A 26,169-nucleotide genomic window follows, 5' to 3' on the forward strand; every position below is an offset into this window, starting at 1 on the left:
TGAAAAAGTTGCTACAGTATAATACAAGAAACTCAAAGAATCAAGACAATACAGTCCCAAAAAAACTATAAATCCATTAGAAATGATCACCAATGAGACTGTTTTAGACAAAATCCCTGACAAAGATTTCAAGAAAATGATGGTATCTGTGCTCAAAGTAATCAGAGAAGAAATGAAGGGAGTCAAAGAAGAAAACAAAGGAATTAAAGAAAACACACTTCTGAAAGAGAACACAGGAAATCAGCTTAATGCAATAAAGAGGTCAGGGCTGGAGAGATGGCTTAGCGGTTAAGCGCTTGCCTGAGAAGCCTAAGGACCCCGGTTCGAGGCTCAGTTCCCCAGTTAGCCAGATGCACAAGGGGGTGCATGCATCTGGAGTTCGTTTGCAGAGGCTGGAAGCCCTGGCGCACCCATTCTCTCTCTCTCACTCTATCTGTCTTTCTGTGTCTGTCACTCTCAAATAAATAAATAAAAATTAAAAAAAAAGAGATAAAGAGGTCATTACAAGACATGAGTAAGAAAATAGAAATACTGAAGAAAAACTAGGCTGAAATTCTAGCTCTAAAGAATATAGTCAATGAAATAAAAAACTGTGGAAAGTCTATCCAGTAGAATGGATGAAGGAGAGAACAGAATATCTAAATTAGAAGACCAGGTGGCAGACCTAATACAATCCAACAAAGAGAAAGACAAACTAATAGCAAGGTACAAATGGGAATTTCAAGATATCTGGGACACTATGAAAAGATCAAACATAATAATTCAGGGTATAATAGAAGGAGAATTATAATCCAGAGGCTTAGTAGGTATTTTCAACAAAATCACAGAAGAAAAATTTCCCCAAATTGGGAAAGAAATGCCAAGGTGACTGACATGGATTAACTCTTACGGGAGACTTTGTTCTTTACCAGAAAGCTATATTTCTACACAGCCAGAGATAAAACTCAGATCCCATTCTTTTGACCAAAAATCATGTAACAGAACAGAATAAAAAGAATTAAGAAACACAAATGTAATAAAACTATAGAAATAGCCATGCTTTACCAAGAAGAAAGCCTTCTGTGGTGGTTTGATTCAGGTGTCCCCCATAAACTTAGCTGTTCTGAATGCTAGGTTCCCAGCTAATGGTGATTTGGGAATTAATGCCTCCTGGAGGTAGTGTATTGTTGGGGGCAGGCTTATGGGTATTATAGCCAGTTTCCCCTTGCCAGTGTTTGGCATACTCTCCTGTTGCTTTTGTCCACTTTATGTTGGCCAGAGGGTGATGTCCACCCTCTACTCATGACATTGTCTTCCCTGCCATCATGGAGCTTCTCTTCAAGTTTGTAAGCCAAAATAAACCTTTTTCCCCCACACAAAAAAAAAGAGACTAATGGACAAAGGGAGGGGATATGACAGAGAACAGTTATGAAGGGAAAAGTGGGAGAGGGGAGGGAAATACCACGGTTTGTTGTAAGTATAGAAGTTGTCAACAATATGTATGTTGTCATATGTATTTATGTATATTATATATATGTATTTTTTTAAAAGAATCCAGGGTATAATAGACGTAGAAGAATTTCACTCCAAAAGCATAGTAGATATTTTCAACAAAATCATAGAAGAAAATTCCTCCAAATAAGAAAAAAGATACCAATACAGATACAGGAAACCATCAGACGACAAAACCAGGAAAGAACCTGTCCTCACCTTATTACAGTTACTACTAAACACAAACCAGAGAAAATATATTAAAAGGAGTAAGGGAGAAGCATCAAGTCACGTACAAAGGCAAACCCATCAGGATAATAGCAGATTACCAAACACAAACTTTATTTTTATTTTATTTATTTGGTGGGGGGGGGGGAAGGGGAGAAAAAGAGGATGGGTGTACCAGGGCCTCCAGCCACTGAAAACTCCAGACGCATGTGCCCTCTTGTGTATCTGGCTAACATGGGTCCTGGGGAATTGAATCTGGGTCCTTTGGCTTTGTAGGCAAACACCTTAACCACTAAGCCATCCCTACAGCCCCCTCAACACAATCTTTAAAAAAACAGAAGGGTTTGGGGTTGAGGTTGGAATGTTGTTTTCCAAGTTCCAAAAGTGAGGTGTATGGGAAATTGAAACAGCAGAGGAGAAGTAGGAGAGATCCAGTGCATCCAGAGCCCACAGAGGCAGGCAGAAGTAGCTCCGGCAGGTCCGTGGGACACAGTGGCGGCATGCCAGCCAGCCAGTCTTGGCTCGAGCCACGGGAAAAGCCAGGTGAGGGGATTTTACACTTGAAGGACCCAGAAACTGAATGACACCATGACAGGCTTCAGTAGAGTACTGCCCTGGTTAGGCCTAAGTTACAAGTTTCAGCTTAAACAAAGGGGCAGCTGCTCCGCTCCCTGCCCAGGACACCTGAGACTTGCCAAAGACTTGTCCCTCCTACCTCCCTGTCCCAGCCAATCAAAATACATACAAATGTTATTGCTGCTTGTTTAGCCAATCGCAACAGAGGTTGCTTAGTTACCTAGCTCCTGTCTTCCAACCTTGCACCAATGTCCTAAGAAATCAACCAATCGTACCCATTCCCCACTTCTTTGTTCAAATCCCTATAAAAAACCTGCTCAGGACTCTTGTATGGATCCACTGCATTGGTGAAGTCAAGAGACTGAGCTTAAGCCCAAAATAAAGCTCCTTACCCTTGCATACGTGTATGATTCTCCTTGGTGGTCACTGAGGGGGTGCCCAAAACTGGGCACAACATTTGGGGGCTCATCCGGGATTTGCCCCCGCGACTCTGAGGGCACCCAAAAACAAACAAACAAACAAAAAAAAGCTCAGGTCGCCAGCTGGTGAGTCTTTGTTTTGTCTTCTCTAGATATCTATTCTCTATCTTTCTGTTCATCAGAAAAATTGTGGTTGGGCGGACATGCCCCTGGAGGCCTCTTCATTTGAGTGGTGAATCTTGGGTGCCCCAGGCTTGCCAGAAGGGGATTACATCCCTTTGGTAGATTTGCAGAGGCAACGCAGATTGATACTGTGGAATGGCGAGAGCCCATTGTTTCAATTTTGGTTTTGTAGTTGCTGGCAAGCTGAACTCTTTTGCTGTCTCTTTGTTCTGTTCTTTGTTGGAATTATTGTTTGTGTAATTGGACTGATGTGACAGATGCAGACTACCCCGCTTTCTTTACTGACGGACCATTTTCAGGATGTTAACATTAGAGCTCATAACCTTAATGTAGAGATTTAAAAAAATAATAAACTCATTGCTCTCTGCAGGAATGAATGGCCCACCTTTAACGTGGGTTGGCCACTAGAGGGCACCTTCCACCTACTGATCATATAGCAAGTCCAGGAAAACATCTTCTAAGAACCTCGTGGCCATTCTGACCACAGCCCTTGTATCCTGGTTTGGCAGGATCTGGTGGAAGACCCCCTTCTTGGGTTAAACCTTTTTTCCCCCTCCACAGGAGACCACTACTGTTCTGATAGTGAAGAAGAAAAATAATAAAGTAGATGACTCCCCTTTCTCTCCTCCCTCTGCTTCCTTATATCCCATGCTTCCAAATTCCCAGGAAGAATAATTAATCTTTCCTCCTCCTTACCCTCCTCCACCTATAAACTCGCCTCCGCCTACAGAACCACAATCACAAGACCCACCAACAATAGCCCAATCCCCACCTGTACGTAGTCCTCCCCACACCTTTAGTAGGTCCTCCCAGAGTCTAACCCCAGACCCAGAGGTCACAATGCTTCCCTTTTGGGTTATGGGACCCCCAGACCAAGATGGTAACCAGCCACATCACTACTGGCCATTTGCCACTAGTGATCTATATAACTGGAAAACACAAGACTCCTAAATTCTCTGAGAAACCACAGAGGCTTTTTGATCTTCTGGATTCTATTATTTTTACCCACCTACCAACATGGGATGACTGCCAACAATTGTTACAGATTCTCTTTACCACAGAGGAAAGAGAGAATCCAGACTGAAGCCCGGAAATTGGTTCCAGGCGCAGATGGGAATCCCACCAATAATCAAGCTATCATCAACGCCTTCTTTTCCTTGACTAGACCAGACTGGGATTTCAACAAAGCAGCAGGTAAGGAGAGACTACAGGTGTACCGCCGCACTCTAATGAGGGGTCTCAGGGCTGCCGCTAGGCGTCCCACTAATTTGGCTAAGGTGAGTAATGTGCAGCAAGGTAAAGATGGGACTCCTGCCGCTGTAGAGACTCATGGAGGCATATCGTACATACACTTCTATGGACCCAGAGCTTCCAGAAAATAAGACGGCAGTTATTCTCAGTTTTGTTAGTCACGTAGCCCCAGACATAAGGCGGAAGATTCAAATATTGAGCAGGCTAGCAGATAAGAGTTTGCAGGAGCTGGTGGTGCTGGGGGAACAAATGTATAATAACAGAGAGAGTCCCGAGGAATGTCAAGCCCAAGCTATTGCCTCAGCAAATGAAACAAGTACCCGCAATTTGGCTAAGATTCTCCTGGTAGCCACCAGAGTCCCCTGACACCCAACCATGGCAATACAAGAAACTTGCAGGAGCATAAGGTAAAAAGGAACCTTCACAAGAAAGGCCCAAACTCCTGGGATCTGCTGGGTTTTGCCGTTTATGGATCCCTGGGTTTGCTGAGTAAGCCAGGCCCTTATATGAATTGACCAAAGAAGGAAGTCCCTTCCAGTGGACTTCAGCCCAGGATCAGGCATTTAATAAAATAAAGCATGCCCTACTGACTGCATTTGCACTAGTGTTGCCTGACATTAACAAGGCCTTCACCTCTATGAAGATGAAGAAAATGGAATAGCTAAGGAGTGTTAACTCAGACATTGGGACCTTGGAATTGACCACTTGCTTACTTGTCAAAGAAACTGGATCCTTTAGTGGCAGGATGGCTACCATGCCTATGAATAATAGCAGCTACAGCCCTTCTGGTAAAAGATGCCAACAAATTAACATAAGGGCAGGAATTGCAGGTGGTCACTCCCCACACCAGAAGGAGTTCTCAAACAACCTCCCAACCAATGGATGAGTAATGTTCACATAACCCATTATCAAAGCCTACTTTTAAACCCGCCACAGATACAAGTCTTTCCCAACATAACCTTAAACCCCACCACCCTGCTGCCCGACCCAGACCTGGAGGGACCCCTCCATGATTGCGCAGAGATCCTGAGCTGGGTTTACAGCATCAGAGAAGACCTGACTGACCAGCCCCTACCAGATGCTGAAGTTACCTGGTATATTGATGGCAGCAGCTTTGTGAAAAATTATGTGGGGGCTGCTGTGGTGAGTGAGACAGACTGTCTGGGTGGCAGCATTACCTAGAGGGACTTCTGCACAGCGGATGGAACTTATTGCTCTGACAAAGCCTTTGCAACTAGGCAAAGGCAAGAAGCTGAATGTGTATACAGACAGCCGTTATGCCTTTGCAACTGCCATGTACATGGGGCTATCTATCAAGAGAGAGGCCTCCTCACAGCAGAAGGAAAGACAATCAAAAACAAAGAGCAAATTTTGGACTTGTTGGCTACCTTATGGTTGCCCACTAAACTGGCTATTATGCATTGCCCTGGCCACCAAAGAAATGATACTCCGGTGGCCAGGGGAAATATCCTTCCCACACGCCTGGCTCAGCAGCTTCTCCAACATTTGCACCAGTCTACACATCTGGGCACAAAGTGGACTGAAGAACTGATAAGGCACAGTCACCTCAAAATACTCAATTTAAGATCTCACATTGAAGAAATTGCTAACAAATACCTAAGTTTTAAGATGACTAATGCAATCATCCTAAAGGAGATGGGACACACCAGCGAGGCTCCAAGCCTGGAGCACACTGGGAATTGGACTTTACTGAGGTAAAACCTGGTAAATATGGTTACATATATATTTTAGTTTTTGTAGTTTTTCCAGGATGGTCCGAGGCTTTCCTCATCAAGCATGAAACAGCTCAAGTGGTAACTAAGAAAATCTTAGAGGACATCCTTCCCAGGTATGGAAGGCCTGCTCTTTTGAGCTCATACAATGAACCAGCCTTTATCTCTCACGTAACACAGGAAGTTGTTAAGATTTTGGGGGTGAGTTGGAAATTACATTGTGCTTATAGGGCCCAAAGCTCAGGACAGGTAGAGAGAATGAATAGAACCATAAAGAAGACCCTTACTAAATTAACCATGGAGACCGGCAGGGACTGGGTATCTCTCCTTCCCTTTGCCCTCTACAGGGTGTGAAATACACCCTACATGATAGGCTTAACACCCTATGAAATAATGTTTGGGAGACCACCCCCAATTCTGCCTGATTAAAAGGTGGAGTTAATTGCTGAATTTGATAATCAACAATTGCATGAATCTCTTTAATCTCTTGCTAGAACTCATAAAGAGGTATGGACAAGGTTGAAGGCCACATATGTGACTGGACCTCCCCCACCAACTCATGGTTATAATCTGGGAGACTGGGTGTTTATTCGCTGCCATTGCCGTGAGACGTTGGAGCCCCGCTGGAAGGGAACCTACATCATCATTGTCACCACACATACTGCTATGAAGGTGGACAGAATTGCCACTTGGATTCATCACACCCATGTCTGACCGGCAGATCCAATAGCTGAACCTGAGGACTACCAACCACAATGGAAAGTCAAGCAGGATCAAAAATCCCCTCTCAAACTCAAGCTTATACACTCTTAATGTTTGTACTATTCACCACTTGTGCCTACTGTAGCCTCCTTTCTTCCCTTAATCCCCATCAACCAGTCAACTTGACTTGGGAAATCTATAACCTAGCTACTCAGGAGGTTCTAATTCTAAACTCTACCACTGGTTTCCACCCCCTCTGGACCTGGTTTCCAGATCTACATTTTCATCTAGCCACTTTTCTCGAGCTTCCCTGGTCTGACTCAGTAACTCAAAAACTTCATTTCTATGCTTGCCCTGGTTTTATTGGGGGGAAGACATATCGTCAGCAGTGTGGAGGGGCAGATGAATACTGTTGTGGGGCTTGGGACTGTGTGTCTACAGGACATATCTGGCGGGCAGCCCCAAAGAACGATGACCTATTGTCTATAACCAGGGGCGCTACCCCCAAGTGTAAGCAGGAACTTGGTAGGAAGTCAGTCATTGTCTCCTTAAGTGGAGCACAATATGTTCCGTGGACTCGGACTGAGGGACACTGTAACCCAATCAAGCTATCATTTACTGAAGGGGGAAAACAAGATCAGAGGTGGCTACAGGGACTAATTTGGGGAATAATAATCTGACCAGAACTGCCTGACAACCCATGACCCAGGTGGGTTATTGTTTGGCTGTGGGTATTGCATCCTAAAACATTGCCCATAGGCCCAAACAAGATCCTAGCACCACCACCACAACCGGAACCAGCCCTTGCCTGTGACCCCACTCCGAAACCAGGAAACATTCTTAGTTCTAGTTCTCAGCCCAGCATCCCTCCACAAATACCTAAACTAGGTAATCCCCTTCTCACCCTCCGTAATCACTCCTGTGTGGTCCTGAATGCCACCAGACCAGACCTTACTACGGCTTGCTGGCTCTGCTATGACACTGCCCCTCCTTTCTATGAAGGACTAGCAGTCTCTGATTCATATAGTATGTCACCAGATGTAAATAAATGTAGATGGCAACAATCAGGAATTGTAAGACTCACCCTCCAACAGGTATCAGGACGAGGACTATGCATTAGTGGTGTCAGTCCCAATTCAATTCCTCCCCCCTTGTGTAACCAAACCATCTTTATCAATACATCTCCCTCTTATCTTATTCCCTTCGAAAACTCCTGGTGGGCTTGCAGTACAGGACTTACCCCCTGTGTTAGCACATCTGTGTTGGCTAATGCTAAAGATTTCTGTGTACAGGTACAGCTAGTCCCCAGAATAACCTATCACTCAATTGAAGAAATAGGCCAACAACTAAGTGCATATCCAGTTAGAATAAAGAGAGGACCTATTACTGCTCTAAGTGTTAGCTTACTGATAGGTTTGGGACTTGCCGGAGCAGGAACAGGAATAATGTCCTTAGTATCCCAGAAGCCACAGTACTCTGACCTTAGAGCAGCTATAGATTTGGACATTCAGGAATTAGAAAAAGCGATTTCCCACCTGCAAGGGTCACTTACATCTCTAGTGGAGGTAGCCCTGCAAAATAGAAGAGGTTTAGATCTACTATTTCTCCAACAAGGAGAACTATGTGCAGCCCTGGGAGAAGAATGTTGCTTTTAAGCTGATCACTTCGGAATTGTTAAAAAATCACTAGCCAGAATTCGTGAGGGATTATTAAAGAGGAAAAAGAACGAGAAGAATCTCAAGGATGGTTTGAGTTATGGTTCAGCCATTCTCCTTGGTTGACCACTCTCTTGTCTGCTTTAGTGGGGCCATTACTTATATTTTTGTTGCTGATTACAATAGGACCTTACATTGCTAATAGAATGAATTAATGCAGTGCAGCTCATGGTGATAAGAACTCAGTACCATCCTCTACAGCCTCTTCCCCAATAAAGACCTAAGGATGGGTCTCATGTAGTTACAAGTAGAGGGGGGAATGAAGGACCAAGAAACTGAATGACACCATGACAGGCTTCAGTAGAGTACTGCCCTGGTTAGGCCTAAGTTACAAGTTTCAGCTTAACCAAAGGAACAACGGGGCAGCTGCCCCACACCCTGCCCAGGACACCTGAGACTTGCCAAAGACTTGTCCTTCCTACCTCCCTACCCTGGCCAATTGAGAGATTTGTCCCTCCTACCTCCCTGTCCCAGCCAATCAAAATACATACAAATGTTATTGCTGCTTGTTTAGCCAATCACAATAGAAGTTGCTTAGTTACCTAGCTCCCGCCTGCCAACCATGCCACCAATGTCCTAACAAATCAACCAATCATGTACCCATTCCCTACTTTTTGTTCAAATCCCTATAAGGAAAACCTGCCCCCTGCTGCTCCGGGCTCTTGTATGGATCTACTGCGTTGGTGAAGTCAAGAGACCAAGCTTAAGCCCGAAATAAAGCTCCTTGCCCTTGCATACGTGTATGATTCTCCTTGGTGGTCACTGGTGGTGCCAAGAACTGGGCAGAACACCACTCACACCGGAGTTCTCCACAAACTCAAGAAACATGAAGGGAGAACAGCAGTGAACAACGGAGGAGCATATCACAAGGTAGAAGAACACGTGGAACAGCAAGAGAACTAGAACAGCATCAGCACCCTCCCCTCCCCCACTGCCAGTGCCCAGCTGCAGCGAGCAGAGCAGTGGTCCAAGGACCCAGCCATGCCTACCTGAACCGACGACAGCAGGATTCAAGCAGGAACACAGTATAACTGAGACCAAAATCATCCCAAAAGGTAACTGGGATTACACCAGGTCAGTACCCGCCTAATAAACCTGGCATATATGCATGAACCAGAAGTGCTAATTGCACCTTCCATATCAGGACAAATTATGTTAAATCAGATGGATGGTCAGATTTGCCATTCTTAAATAAGCTGTATTTTTGGCTTGTTATTTGTTGCTTCTTGATTTATAGTGGCTTTGTTTCCCCTTCTTTTATACATTAGGGAAGGGTCTCACCTGGTCATAAGCTGACTTGGAACACTCAACAGACCAGAAATCTTAACCTTCTTGTTGTCAGGATTAAGGGAGTGGGTGAGGCACCACACAGCCTAAGGGACAGACAGAGGATAAGGTTGTCATAATACCTACTCTTGGATAAATACTCTGTGCTGTTTTTCATAGAAAGTGTATACTGTTTGGTTAAATTTTAGAAACTAATCTGTATTTGGTTCCACTCATCCTACTTGAATACTCTCATAGCAGGCAAACCCAAAACTTAGGGTCACTATTGTAGATACTCTGAGAGTCTTGGGAGCCACAGCTAGTGCCTTAAGCTCCTATCCTAAAGATATAGAACATCCGATTCATTGATGCATCTAATACTACCCAGCTAACTAGATAATCCAATTATTTAAAAAAATCCAGGATACAAAAACATTAATTATAACACAAGAAACACCAAAAATCAAGACAATATAAATCCAACAAAAAGTACTAATGCATCAGAAATGACCTCCAGTGAGAACAAGTTAGAGGAAATGCCTGAGAACGATTTCAAAAGAATGATTATAAATATGTTCAAAGAACTCAAAGAAATCAAAGGAAGCAAAGAAGACACAAGACACCAATTTAATGAAATAAAGAGGTCAATACTAGACATAAATAAGGAAATAATAAAGAAAAACCAGTCAGAATTAATAGCAATAAAGAACACAATTAATGAAATAAAATACTCTGTAGAAAATCTCACCAATAGTATGGATGAAGGAGAGGCAGAATACCTAAGCTAGAAGACCAGGTGTTAGATCTAGTACAGTCCAACAAAGAGAAAGACAAACTAATAGAAAAGTATGAGTGGGAATTTCAAGATATTCAGGACACTATGAAAAGATCAAACATTAGAATTCAGGGCATAGTAAAAGAAGAATTTCACTCCAAAGGCATAGTAGGCATCTTCAATAAAATCAGAAGAAAACTTCCCCCAAATTGGGAAAGAGGTGCCAATGCAGATACAGGAATCCTTTAGAACACCAGCCAGACAAAACCTGGAAAGAACCTCTCTTCGCCATATTATAATCAAACTACCAAAAACACAAACCAAAGAAAAAATATTGAAAGCAGTCAGAGAGGAAAATCAAGTTACCTACAAAGACAAGCCTATCAGGATTACAGCAGATTACTCAACACACTTTAAAACTCAAAACATTTTAAAATCCAGAAGGGTGTGGAATGATGTATTCCAAGTTCTGAAAAATAACAGTCAGCCAAGGTTAATTTATCCTGCAAAACTGTCCATTCAAATAGATGGAGAAATAAGGACATTCCATGACAAAAGCAAGCTAAAGAAGTATTTGAAGCCAAAACCAGTTCTACAGAAAGTACTTGATAGAATCCTCCATGCTGAAGAAAAAGAAAAACACACATATAAGGAATCAGGAAAAAACAAACAATACTCAAATACTAGTTAACACAAGAGAGCAAAGGTAAAACCGGAAGAACTACAAAAAAAATGGAAAAAATGAATATACAGCTTTCAATAATATCTATTAATATCAGTGGCCTCAATGCCCCAACCAAAAGACATAGGTTTGCAGACTAGGTTAAAAAGCAGGATCCTTCAATCTGTTGCCTCCAAGAAATCCACCTTTCTACAAAGGATGGACACTATCTGTTGCAGTCCGGTTTTCATTGCTGGTAGAAATCACCCAACCAAGAGCTGCTTCTGGGAAAAAGAGATTTATTTTGGCTTACAGGCTCAAGAGGAAGCTCCACGATGGCAGGGAAAAACGATGGCATGAGCAGAGGGTAGACATCACCCCCTGGCCAACATAAGGTGGACTACAGCAACAGAAGGGTGTGCCAAACACTGGCAAGGGGAAACTGGCTATAAAGCCCATAAGCCCACCCCCAACAATACACTCCCTCCAGGAGGCATTAATTCCCAAATATCCATCAGCTGGGAACCTAGCATTCAGAACACCTAAGTTTATGGGGTCACCTGAATCAAACCACCACATTCCGCCCCTGGCCCCCATAAACTGATATCCATACATGATGTAAAATACAATGCATTCAGTCTGACTTTAAAAGTCCCCATAGGGCTGGAGAGATGGCTTAGTGGTTAAGCGCTTGCCTGTGAAGCCTAAGGACCCCGGTTCAAGGCTCGATTCTCCAGGTCCCACGTTAGCCAGATGCACAAGGGGGTGCACGCGTCTGGAGTTTGTTTGCAGAGGCTGGAAGCCCTGGCGCGCCCATTCTCTCTCTCTCCCTCTATCTGTCTTTCTGTGTCTGTCGCTCTCAAATAAATAAATAAATAATTTTAAAAAATAAAATAAAAAAAATAAATAAATAAAAATAAAAGTCCCCATAGTTTTTATCAATTCCAATGATGTTCATACATCCCCATAGTTCAAGATCTTTTAACTGAGCCATAATACCAAAAAATAATCTCAAAATACCCATAATGGCACAGAATAAATATTTACACTGCAATACATGGCATTGGGTATAGCAAAGAAACATTTAACCAATACAAGATTTAAAACAACCAGGGCAAACATCAAACTCTGTAGCTTCAAGTCCAGCAACTCTAGCCAGTGACAAATCTTCAAGTCCGATAACTCTAACCAGCAACAAGTCTCTGGCATTCCAATTCCGCCCCTCCAGCTAGGCTACTCACAGTCCTGGAAAACTTCATCGGGCCGGCAGCACCTCGGCAGCCATCTCATGGTCCCGGCATCTCCACTGGGTCTCCACTGCAAGCCACGGTTCATCTTCATGGCCCCATGGGGTCTCTATGTAGGCAAGCAGCAAACCCGCTTCACACTGCCCATGGCCATTTCCAAAACACAAGACCGTGTTGCAAACTCAATGACCCTCTTTCCAGCATTTCTTATACTCCATGATACCAGGTAGGGTGCCAATTTGTTAATCCAGGGGGGAATAAAGCAGACTTTGAAGAACAGGACACTCCTTGAACATTCAGGCCCCTTCAAAGAGTCGACATTCTTTCTGTTGCCCCAGCACAGGTCAGCTAGCCCAGTCTCAAAGGTTGTAATCTCTCAGTTGCAGCTGAATGGGCAGCAGTTTACCCAAAGATTTTCCTTCCTGTGCCATATTCCTCTGCTCACACCAGTTCATTTCTACGCAAAGCAACCCTGCACAACTTCTCAGGACATGGGCACAAGAACAAGCTTCTCACACAAACTGCTAGCCCAGTCCAGGCAAAGCTCTTTCTCACCCTCATAAGCCAAACCTCACAGTCCATAGTTCTTACTGCATTCAGGTCTTGGAGCTCAGACCAGAATAGTCCTTTAAGCTGTACTTACAGCACTGCAAGGCATCTCTTAGGCCAAGGTTTCAACTCCTTCCACATTCCTCTTGAAAATCAGCGCCAAAAGGCCAAAGCCACATAGTCAGGTGTCTATCAGCAATCCCACTCCTCGGTACCACTTTACTGTTGCAGTCCGGTTCGCATTGCTGGTAGAAATCACCCAACCAAGAGCTTCTTCTGGGAAAAAGAGATTTATTTTGGCTTACAGGCTCAAGAGGGGGCTCCACGATGGCAGGGAAAAACGATGGCATGAGCAGAGGGTGGACATCACCCCCTAGCCAACATAAGGTGGACTACAGCAACAGGAGGGTGTGCCAAACACTGGCAAGGGGAAACTGGCTATAAAGTCCATAAGCCCACCCCCAACAATACACTCCCTCCAGGAGGCATTAATTCCCAAATATCCATCAGCTGGGAACCTAGCATTCAGAACACCTAAGTTTATGGGGGACACCTGAATCAAACCACCACACTATCTTAGGGGGAAAGGTTGGAAAATGGTGTTTTAAGCAAATGGACCTAGAAAACAAGCAGGGGTTGCTATCCTAATATCTGACAAGGTAGACTTCAGTCCAACATTAGTTAAGAAAAATAGGGAAGGCCATTTTATATTAATTAAAGGCACCCTCCAAGAGGAGGATATTACAATCCTAAACATATATGCACCTAACATGGGGGCCCCCAAATTCATCAAACAAATGCTATTAGAACTAAGGTCAGAGATAACACCAAACCTATAAGGAATGGACCTAACATATATATACAGGGCATTTCATCCAAATGCTATAGAATATACATTTTTTTCAGCAGCACATGGAACATTCTCTAAAATAGACCATATATTAGGACACAAAGCAATTCTTAACAAATACAGGAAAACTGAAATAATTCCTTGCATTCTATCTGACCACAATGAAATCAAACTACAAATCAATACCAAGAAAGGCCATAGAGCATACACAAAATCATGGAAATTAAACAACACACTACTAAAATGATGAATGTGTCAATGAAGAAACCAAGAAGGAAATCAAAAAATTTATAGAGTCAAACGATAATGACAGCACAACATACCAAAATCTCTGGGACACAATGAAGACAATCCTAAGAGGTAAATTTATAGCTTTAAGTGCCTATATTAAGAAATTAGAAAGGTTGCAAGTAAATGACCTAATGCTTAACCTTAAAGCCTTGGAAAAAGAAGAACAAGACAAACCAAAAATCAGTAGACGGGAAGAAATAATAAAGATTAGAGCAGAAATTAATGAAATAGAAACAAAAAAAAAAAAATCCAAAGAATCAATGAAACAAAGAGTTGGTTCTTTGAAAGGATAAACAAGATTGATAAACCCTTAGCAAATGTGACCAAATAAAATAGAGAAGAGATACAAATTAATAAAATTAGATATGAAAAAGGTAATATCACAACAGATGGCAGAGAAATTCAAAAAATCATTGGGACATACTATAAAAACATATACTCCACAAAGTATGAAAATCTGAAAGAAATGGATGATTTCCTTGATTTATATGACCTACCTAAATTAAACCCAGAGGAAATTAATCACTTAAATAGACCTCTAACAAGCATGGAGATCCAGGCAGTTATCAAAAATCTCCCAACTAAAAAAAGCCCAGGCCCAGATGGATTCACTGCTGAATTTTACCAGACATTCAGGGAAAAACTAATACCAATGCTTAAGCTTTTCCATAAAATAGAAAAAGAAGGAACCCTACCAAACTCCTTCTATGAAGCCAGCATCACCCTGATACCAAAACCAGCGAAGATAGAACCAAAAAAAAAAAAAAAAAAAGAAAATTACAGACCAATCTCCCTCATGAACATAGATGCAAAAATTCTCAACAAAATATTGGCAAACAGAATACAAGAATATATCAGAAAGATCATTCACCCTGACCAAGTAGGCTTTATCCCCGAGATGAAGGAATGACTCAACATACGCAAATCGATAAATGTACTACATTATATAAATGAACTGAAGGACAAAAATCACATGATCATTTCATTAGACGCAGAGAAAGCGTTTGACAAAATCCAACAACCCTTCATGATAAAGGTCCTACAGAGCTGGGAGTAGAAGGATCATATCTCAATATTATAAAGGCTATGTATGACAAGCCTACAGCCAACATATTACTAAATGGGGAAAAACTGAAAGCTATTCCACTACAATCAGGAACAAGACAAAAAAGTGTCCCCACTTTTATTTAATATAGTACTGAAAGTCTTAGCCATAGCAATAAGGCAAGAGACACATAAAAGGGATACAAATTGGAAAGGAAGAGATCAAGTTATAATTATTTGCAGATGACATCATTCTATATATAAAGGGCCCTAAAGACTCTAACAGCAAACTGTTAGAGCTGATAAACACATACAGCTATGTAGCAGGATACAAAATAAATGCACAGAAATCAGTAGCCTTCCTATATGCTAACAACAAACATACAGAGGATGAAATTAGAGAATCACTCCCATTCACAATTGCATCAAAGAAAATAAAGTAACTTGGAATAAACCTAACCAAGGAAGTAAAGGATCTCTACAGTGAAAAGTATAAAACACCCAAGAGAGAAATTGCAGAAGACACTAGGAAATGGAAAAACATCCCTTGTTCCTGGATTGGAAAAATCAATATTGTGAAAATGGCAATCTTACCAAAAGCAATCTACACATTTAATGCCATCCCCATCCGAATTCAAATGGCATTCTTCATGGAAATAGAAAAAAGCAATCCAAAAATTCATTTGGAATCACAAAAAAACCACGAATATCTAAAACAATACTGAGCAACAAAAATAAGGCTGGTGGTAACACCATACCCAATTTTAACCTATACTACAGAGCTGTAGTCACAAAAACAACATGGTACTTATTAAACTTATTACACTTATTAAAGTGCTGAGAAGTAATAGTTGTGTGCTCAGCATTAAATGAGATATCTCTATCACACCTTCCAAGGCTCAGGAACCACTGCAGAAGTAGTTGCAGAAGAATATAAGATCTAAAGGATGGGAGGAGTGCGTTGGGAATTCTGTCTCAGGACATGAAGTGGGCATTCCATGCATGACATCACAGCAGCTGTCTTTAGTTGCACATGATCTGTACAATATTTGAGCCCATCAACATGTCATAACGCATCCATGTAGGAGAAAAAAATGTAAAAGGGATTAGTTAGGAAAAAGGAGTTCAGTGGAAGGGGAAAAACGGGGCGCAGTGGAAGGGGGATAAAAGGTACTGAAAAGGGCTGGAGAGATGGCTTAGCAGTTAGGCACTTGTCTGTGAAGCCTAAGGACCCCAATTTGAGGCTCAATTCCCCAGTACCCACATAAGTCAGATGCACAAAGTGGCGCATGCATCTGGAGTTTGTGTGCAGTGGCTGAAGGCCCTGGTGCATCCATTCTCTCTCTCTCTCTGCCTCTTTCTCTGTCGCTCTCAAATAAATAAATAAAATAAAATATTTTTTTTTAAAAAAGGTAATGAAAGGGAATTATCAAAATTAATAATAAATTATTAAAAAAAGTTTCAAAATGGGGCGGGAGAGATGACTCAGTAGTTAAAGGCACTTGCCTACCAAACTTTCTGGCCTAGGTTCAATTCTCTGGCCACCCACATAAATACCCTGGTGTACACACACACATACTCTCTGTCTCTTTCTCTATTTCCCAGTATCCAGGTAGCACCAGGTGCACAAAGTGGTACATGCATCTGGAGCTCATTTATAGTGGCAAGTATATAGAACATTTTTTTAAAATGTAAAAACCAAGCTGGGTGTGGTAGTGCATGCCTTTAATCCCAGCACTTGGGAGGCCGAGGTAGGCGGACTGTCATGAGTTCGCAGCCACCCTGGTTAACCTGGGCTGGAGTGAAGCTGTACCTCGAACCGGCCCCCCCCACACACAAATTTAAAAACCAAACAAAAAAGAAACACAAGTATAAGATATAAATATGTTAAAAGTAAAAGGATGAGAAAAGATATACTATGTTAATATGCATCAAAAGAAAGCTAGAGTACTGGGACTATGCCTCAGTAATAGAGTGCTTGCTACTATTGGTGAAGGTCTGGGCTTGATTCCCAGCATCACAAGTAAACAAACAACTCAAGTAGCTGCACTAGCAGGAATAGAATGCTATCAGGGATAATGTAATAAGGTATTTCATAATGATACTGGGCCAATTCCTCAAGAAGACTTAACAATAATCCTTGTCTGCGCACCTAATAACAGAGTTCCCAAATACAAAAACCAAAACTGATCACAACTGCATGAAGAAATAGAGGAAGCCCTGGCTACCATCAGAAAATTCAGTGGCTTTCTCTTAATAGTGATAGAATAAGACCTAAAATCTGTAAGGACTTAGAAGATTTGAATAATGCTATAGCAACTGGTACCTGAGATAGGCTTTGCAGACTAGTGCCTTAAGTGCTAAGACATCTCTCCAGCCCTTTAAAAAAGTAATTTATTTGAAAGCAGATATGTCAATCAATGGAACAGAATAGAGGACGCAGATGTAAGTCCAGGTAGCTATAGCCACCTGATATTTGATAAAAATGCCAAAAATACTCATTGGAGAAGACAGCCTCTTCAGCAAATGGTGCTAGGAAAATTGTATATGTATCTGTAGAAGGATGAAAATAGATTCTTCTCTCTCCATGTACAAGAATTAAGTTCAAATGGATTCAAGACCTTAACATCAGACCTGAAACTCTGAAACTGCTAGAGGAAAAAGTAGGGGAAACCCTTCAACGTATTGGTCTTGGCAAAGACTTTCTGAGTGTAACCCCAATTGCTCAGGCAATAAAACCACAAATTAACTGCTGGGACCTCATGAAATTAAGAAGATTTTGTACGGCAAAGGACACTGAATAAAGCATAAAGAGGCAACCTACAGAATGGGAAAAAATCTTCGCCAGCTATATATCTGGTAGAGGATTAATATCTAGGATATACAAAGAACTCAAAATATTAAATAATAAGGAATCAAACAAGCCAATTAAAAAATGATCTATGAAACTAAATAGAGAGTTCTCAAAAGAAGAAATATGAATGGCACATAAGCATCTGAAAAAATGTTCTACAACCCTAGTCATCAGGGTAATGCAGATTAAAACTACGTTGCGATTCCATCTCACTCCTGTCAGATTGGCTACCATCATGAAAACAAATGACCATAAATGGTGGTGAGGATGTGAAAAAAGAGGAACCCATCTACACTGGTGGTGGGAATGCAATCTGGTCCAGCCATTGTGGAAATCAGACCTAAAATCTGTAAGGAGGTTCCTAAGACAGCTAAAAATAGATCTACCATATGACCCAGCTATAGCAGTCCTAGGCATATATTCTAAGGACTCATCTCATTACCTTAGAGATACTTGCTCAACCATGTTTATTGCTGCTCAATTCACAACAGCTGGGAAATGGAACCAGCCTAGATGTCTCTCAACTGATGAGTGGATAACAATGATATGGCACATTTATACAATGAGTTCTACTCAGTGGTAAAGAAAAATGAAGTTATAAAATTTGCAGGAAGATGGATGATCTATAAAGGGTTATACTAAGTGAGGTAACCCAGGCCCAGAAAGCAAAGCATCACATGTTGTCTCTCATATGTGGATCCCAGCTACAGATGATTGGACTTCTGTGTGAGTAGGAAGACAACTCAGTAGAAAAGGCCAGTAAGCTAGAAAAGAGATATAAAGTGAGGAGAAAGGAAGGGAGGGAGGTACTTAACAGGATGGTATTGTATATATGTAGGTAGAATAGATTAATGGGGGTGAAAAGGCCCAAGTGAGGTCAGGGGAAGAGATTGAGTAAAGGAAAAGTGGAGGGAGGACTAATCAAAATCTAAGAGGATACAAATAAATCATATGGAAACCTACTTCTTTTGGGCAATGCAACACTTAGGAGCCATAGATTGTTGCTAGAAAATTTTCAGTGCCAGGGATAGGATAACTTCCAGTGAGTTGTTGGCTAGGATGTCCCTGATGTCCCCAAAACATTGCCGAGGCCCTTGGTTTCCCACCAGGAATAGATGGTAAGACCCTATTGCTGAAGACTCCACATACTTGGGCTGCAAAGCCACCGAGAAATCCTGCTGGAACTGAGCTGATAATCTCCTCCACATAGACCAGCTGACAGAAAGCTGGAAGAAGCCATTCTGCATTCAGTTCAATGGGAGAGAAAGAAATCACCAGTGAAGATACTCAACAGTGGACACTGCAAGCCTTATATTTGGCCACCCAGGCCAAATGAGCCAACAGGTGCAACAGTGGCACGTCTGTCATGGTGGAAAACAACTGCCCTTTAACTGGACTGGAGGCCCGCTCCATTGGAGGGAATACATTTCTGATACTGAAAACTTACAACAGGGGTAGTCATGAGCCCTAGGGGGGTAACATCTGCAGCTGTCTGGCTAAATGTATATAGTATGCTTATCAAATGCCCAGTTAGTACTTCTCTTAATGTTCATACCCTTATATTAATGCTACTCCCACTTTGGGTAGAGAATCTTCTCTTTTCAGATGGCAGTGACCTTGGGATGACTCAGAAGGCATCATGGTGCTGGGAAGAAGTGACTGGAGTGCTCAGTACTGCCATATTTGTATCATACCTTCCAAGGCTCAGGGTCTAATGTGGAAGAGGTGGTGGAAAGAATGTAAGAGCCAAAGGGAGGGTAGGACTCCTTACAATGTGCTCCCCCAGACACAAAATGGCCTGGATATCCATGACCTCACAGTGCCTGACACTACCTACACAAGACCATCATAATAGGAGGAAATGATCATGACATAAAAATAAAAGAGAGACTGATTGAGATGAGGAGGGGATATGATGGAGAATGGAGTTTCAAAGGGGAAAGTGGGGGGAGGGAAGGTATTACCATGGGATTTAAAAAAATTTTTTTTTGTTCATTTTTATTTATTTATTTGATAGTGACAGAGAAAGAGGCAGAGAGAGAGAGAGAGAGAGAGAGAGAGAGAGAATGGGCGTGCCAGGGCTGCCAGCCACTGCAAACAAACTCCAGACGCATGTGTCCCCTTGTGCATCTAGCTAATGTGGGTCCTGGAGAATTGAGCCTCGAACCGGGGGCCTTAGGCTTCACAGGCAAGCACTTAACCGCTAGACAGATTCTCTCAGGCTGGCCTTGAACTCCTCATCCTCCTTGCCTTCACCTCCGAATGGTCAGGACTGCAGGCATGCACCATCATATTAGGTGTAATAATGCATGTTTTTATATATTTTTAATTAACTGCTTTTAATATATAATACAATCCCACATGCAAGAAGAATCAGGAGGAAAAAAAAAATCAACCTAGTTCTGAATCAAAGGATTTAGAGCTGTATTTTATCCAGAAGGGATAAAGGTTCAGTATAATAAAGGTTCAGTAAAATATATTGTCAGTGCTAGAGGTACAACCTAAGTATCCGACCCTTAACCTCTTTCTTTTTTAAAATTGTTTTTGTTTTATCTTTATTTATTTATTTGAGAGCGAGAGCGAGGAAGAGACAGAGAGAGGAAGAGAAAGAGAATGGGCACGCCAGGGTTTCCAGACACTGCAAATGAGCTCCAGATGTGTGTGACCGCTTGTGCATCTGGCTAATGTGGGTCCTGGGGAATCGAGCCTCGAACTGGCGTCCTTAGGCTTCACAGGCAAGCACTTAACTGCTAAGCCATCTCTCCAGCCCATCTTTTTTCTTTTATAAAATATATTTTATTTATTTAGTTGAGAGAGAGAAAGAGGGAGACAGAAATAAAGAGAAAGGGCGCACCAGGGCCTCTAGCCTATACAAATGAACTCCAGATGCATGTGCTCCCTTGTTCATCTGGCTTATGTGGGTCCTGGAGAATCAAACCAGGATCCTTTGGCTTTGCAGGCAAAGGCCTAAATGGCTAGGCTAAGCCATCTCTCCAGCCCTTCTTTTTTCTGTATTTGAGAAAGAGAGAGACAGAATATGAATGAGAATGAGTTGGTGCCCCAGGGTATCCTAGCACTGCAAACAAACTCCCATACATGTGCCACTTTGTGCCTCAGGGTTTCTGTAAGTACTGAGAAATTAGCCCCCCCCCCCTTTCAGGCTTTGCAAACAAGTGCCTTTAGCCACTGAGCCATCTCCCCAGCCCCTTTAACCTTTTTCCTCTGAAAAGGTATCTATACCAGTCTCTTGTTATATATATCACGTATTACAGGAAAACTAGACTCATCCCAAAAATAACCTGCAGACCTAAACTTTGTCTTAACATTAACTCAATAATAATGTGAACACATCGGGAGAGATTTATCTTGGTAGACGGGTGTGCTCACATCAGTATTCATACCATTCATAAGGAGCAGAACCATGGTCTCAACATGATTTGTTTTATTCAAACTGTCTCCTGTCTGCATATTTTGAAGCTTCTAAAGACATTTTCAGAAAAGTTGAATAAATACTACATGGAACACTGGCCTACTCTGACAATTGTTAGCTGCTGTTTTGCTACATCTGCTGTTATGTACTCTCTCCTTATTTACAGGCTTGGTGTTCCAAACAGTTTAAAAGCTGTATAGATATTTTAGTCTTCAATACTACACTGACTTTTTTTTTTTTCGAGGTAGAGTCTCACTCTAACCCAGGCTGATTTGAAATTCATTATGTATTCCCAGGCTGGCCTCAAACTCACAACAATCCTCCTACCTCAGCCTCCCAAGTGCTACGGGAATAAAAGTGTGCACCACCACACCTGAGAGAGTGAGAAAGAGAAAGAGGGAATGAGAATATGGGTACACTAGGGCCTCTAGCCACTGCAAACAGACTCTAGATGCATGTGGCTACTTTGTGCATTGAAATCAGGTCCTTTACAGGCAATGCCTTAACTGCTGCTCTTCAGCCCTGCTTTACTCATATTTTTTGACCACTGTGCTACCTTCTTCTTCTTAAAAAGAATAAATCTTTTCTTAAAAGTTAATTTATTTTGAGAGTGAGCATGGGTGCTCCAGGACTTTTTGCCACTGCAAACGAATTTCAGTTGCATGCACTACATTGTGCAACTGGCTTTATACATGGGTACTGGAAAATGAATCCAGGCCTTTAACTACTGATCCATTTCCTCAGCCCAAGAAGAAATCTTAACAATATGAGACCAACAGCTTGGATATGCTTCTCAACAATCTGCAACGGTTTCCCTCTTCTACGTATAATCTAAACACTTCAGGGTAACATTCTGAAGGCAAGCCCTCAACTGCAGCCTCTCTCTGCTTCTTCCTATCACCCATGCTCCAGTCAGTAATCCATGAAAATATGAAGCAGTTTATGTTAGTGTGTGACCTTCTGACTCAGATGCCTTTTTCTGTGTCTATATTTTGGGGGAGGGAGGGTATATCTTTGGTAAGGAGTATTGCTAGGGACCAAACCCAGGGACTCAACATGCTAAGTATGTGTTCTACAACTGAGCCTATCCCCAAAGCCCTTCATGTAGCTTGGTCCTTTTTTCCAATTCTATAAAGCACATCTCAAATGCTACAGGAAAAGGGGGTTTAAACTTCCTAGGTTATCTTTCTTCAACATTTACATTTTGTTACTTAAAACAAGTTTAAGTAAATATAACAAGAAAATGTATTTACTTTCCAGTTATCAAAAACAACTAACTGGGGCTAAAGAGATGGCTCAGTAGTTACAGGCACTTGCTTATAAAGCCTAATGGCCCAAGTTTGATTTTCCAGTACCCACATAAAGCCAGATGCACAAAGTGGCACATGTATCTGCCTCCTTGACCCCTCTGCTTCATTTAATTTTTCTCCATGACCTTTTGGTCATCCCATTCACAACTATTTGCTGAGTGAATGGATGCGTAACAGTTAAACAGCTTTGCAAGAAGGAAAAAGGAGTTTATTTTCCTCATTGTTTTTATTTGCAAGCGTGTGTGTAATGCAAAGGTATGGGTATGAGTGTGCCACAACATGCATGTGGAGGTCAGAGGAAAACCTTGCAGTGTTGGGTTTTCTCCTTCTACCTTGTTTGGAGACAGGGTCTTTGCTATTATTTTGCCACTAGAAAAACCAGTCTAGGGCTGGAGAGATGGCTTAGCAGTTAAGCGCTTGCCTGTGAAGCCTAAGGACCCCGGTTCGAGGCTCGGTTCCCCAGGTCCCACGTTAGCCAGATGCACAAGGGGGCGCATGCGTCTGGAGTTCGTTTGCAGAGGCTGGAGGCCCTGGCGCGCCCATTCTCTCTCTCTCCCTCTATCTGTCTTTCTGTGTCTGTCGCTCTCAAATAAATAAATAAATAATTTAAAAAAAAAAAGAAAAAAGAAAAACCAGTCTAGTTGGTCCCCAGCTTTGGAACTCTCCTGACTCTGCTTCTTACGCCACCTCCCATGTGTTGGTATTACAGATGCATGTGCCACTTTGCAAACAGCTTTATGTAGGTGCTGGGGACCCGAATTCAAGTCACTAGAATTGAAGAGTAAGTGCCTTTAACATCTGAGCCATCTCCCCAGCTCTATTTTTCTAATATTCATTTAACTCACCATCTACCATTTTCCTCAAGACAAACTGAGGTTGTATCATGATATTGTTGTTTGCCAAGTATCTGCCTGGGGTTTTTGCTCAAAGTACATATCTATTCTCTAAACTAAGCCCTAGTAATACAATTTGGAGACCTCTAAAGCCTGAATATGTTCATCTCTAGATCTTTCCCTAGGAGGCAGCACATTACAGTACAACGATTTTCATACAAATACAAATTCTTGGGCCAGTCCTTTCAAATCCAAAGAAATGCAAGCCTCTGTACCCTGATGATGCTGAGCTGATGGGCTTGGGTTCACACTTAAAGAATCACTAGTGTGTTCTAGATCCCAGATACATTGTCCAACAGCTTTATGCTATTGGGTGAACGCTTCTACTCAGCATCAATATCTGACCTGAAAAATGGACACAACATTACCAAGTAACTTGGTGGGTTGTCCTAAGGCTAATACAAGTATTCAGGGCAGTGCCTGACTTAAAGCCTTTGCTTAATAAATTATAGCTATTAGTCTGTCTCTTGCAAACTCTAAGATTCTTAAATGAGGGCTAGGGAGATGGCTCAGTGGGTAAAGGTGCTTATTTGCAAAGCCTGCTGGCCCAGAGTTCAATTCCCCAGTACTCACATAAAGCCAGATGCACAAAGTGGTACAAGTGTCTGGAGTTTGTTTGCAGTGGCAAGAGGCCCCTGGTACACCCGTATTCATATTCTCTCTCTCTCTGTATGTGTGTATGTGTTTGAAAATAAATAAAAATATTTTAAAAACACAGAAGAGACCCAAATGGTCCTCATTTCTTATTGATCTAATTTTCAAAAGCAAAGCAAGAATTTATGCTAAGGAAAACACAGTATATCACATTGGTTCTAGATATGACATAAAGAACCACAGTGTTGGGGCTGGAGAGATGGCTCAGCAGTTAAGACGCTTGCTTTTATAAAAAAGTAAGGATCCAAGTTCTATTCCCAGCTCATTTGCAGTGGCTCAAAGCTCTGGTGCGCCCATTCTCTATTTGCCTCCTTTTCTCTCTCAAATAAATAGAAGAAGAAACACAGTGTTGAGGCGAGAATGTAACTCAGAATACTTGGAAGAGGCTTTGGGTTCAAACCCCAGGAGCCTGGCCTCGCAAGAAGAGCTATGGGAAGGCGGGGGAGGGGGGGAGCGGGGGAGGAGATGGTACTAGAATAGATGCCACAAAGAAGCTTAGGTTCTGGATGTTTTAAGTTACTGGCGGTCCCCAGTCTGTGCAAGGAATGGGGCCCTCATTAGGGAGAGCTGGGGTTCAAGTGCTAGCCCTGCAAATGAATGACTTGACCTGTAATTTTTGAAGGCCCCAGCCCTCTTTGACATCTGTGACCCCACCTAACCAGTGAAAGACTCCAACTTTTGTGAATGAGTCTGAAAGAGGAGTCTGTACTTAACGGGTGTCTGGTTTTAATGACTGAGGTAACCGAGGGCTCTCTCCCCTCCCCAGGCCTGTTTCTCCCATCTGTCCCCCTCCTTTAACCAGCTCCCGTAGAGCTGAGTCCGAGAGGGGCTCAACTTAGAACAAAGCTGGAGGTGCCACTCGCCGACCCGGCCCCAGCCTATTCGCGGCTACTCCGGGACACACGCCTGCCGCCCGGTCACCACAGCCTTCGCTCCAGGGCCAGGCGACAGGCGGCGCGCTGCCGCCCGCCCCGGCCATCTCACCTTCTCAGCGCTGCCCGGTGGCCCGGCGTCCTCCCGGTCGGCGGCCGGGCTCAAGGGACACCGCGGCACCCGCAAAGGCAACTCGGCCCACCGCCCGTCTCTCTTTTAACCTGCGACACCGAGTGCCCGCCCATGGCCCGGCCCCGGAGGGGGCGGCCGGGACACACCGCCAGCGGAGAGGTGCAGGACGCTCCCCAGCGCGCTCGCCCGCGACCGTGGCAGTCACGTGGCCCGGAGGGGCGCGCCTCAGCCGCCAGGCCACGACGCGCCGCTTCTGGCCAATGACACGGCCCTGTTTAGCGAGGTGTCCCGCCCCCGACCGCTCTCTTTCTCATGATTGGCTGTCCTGGACTGTGGCGCTACGCGGCCGGGTTCTTAGGGCGGTTTCTCCAAGCCTGACCGAAGTGGGCGGCTTGTGAGTACTGGTCTTGGCTTTGTGAGAAGGCCGCGGGGTGCTCTGCACTTGTGACTTCTTGGTTCCTTTTGCTCCCCTTCGCCTTTCAGAGGCCGAATGGCAGAAGGTCGGTTGGAATATTAAATAAAGCTCCTGCCTCAGGACCCATTTTCCACCAAAGAGCCCAGAGACTCTTTTATAAATGTAAATAGATGCGCTATTAAAGACGCATGCTTTGCAAACCCGCAAGTCCCTAGTCCTATTCCCCAGTGCCCAGGTAAAGCCAGATGCACCAAGTGACACATGCATATGCATTTCGCTTTTGCTGACAAGAGGCCCTGGCACGACCATACTTTGCCTCTTTTTCTCTCAAATAAATATAAAAATATTTTAAAATGTAAGTATGGGGCTGGAGAGATGGCTCAGCAATTAAGGTGCTTGCCTGCAAAGTCCAACTACCCTGGTTCAACCACATAAAGCCATATCCACAAAGTAGCGCATGCATCCTGATTTTGATTGCAGTGGCTCAAGGCCCTGGTGTGCCCATTCTCTCTGTTGGTCTGTTCTATATCTCTGCTTGTGAATAAATAAATAAAATGTAAATGTGGTGGTGCATACAATTAAGAAATTGCTGAAGAAGCAGAGGTAGGAGGATTAGGAGTTCGAGGACACTCTACAGTTTTGCTGTAC

The 26,169-nt window shown here is 42.9% G+C and overlaps 1 protein-coding gene across 1 annotated transcript in view; it reads right to left on the bottom strand.

Moving 5' to 3' along the window:
* Positions 1 to 25,227, bottom strand: part of Slc26a2 (solute carrier family 26 member 2) — a 43,233-nt gene extending 18,006 nt beyond the window's left edge. Inside the window, exon 1 of the mRNA XM_004664768.2 lies at positions 25,086 to 25,227. The gene's annotated coding sequence lies outside the window, so the exon portion shown is untranslated. The remainder of the gene's footprint in view (positions 1 to 25,085) is intronic.
* Between the last annotated feature and the right edge of the window lie 942 nt (positions 25,228 to 26,169).

This window comes from Jaculus jaculus, chromosome 13 (assembly GCF_020740685.1).
Source record: "Jaculus jaculus isolate mJacJac1 chromosome 13, mJacJac1.mat.Y.cur, whole genome shotgun sequence".
Lineage (NCBI taxonomy): Eukaryota > Metazoa > Chordata > Mammalia > Rodentia > Dipodidae > Jaculus > Jaculus jaculus.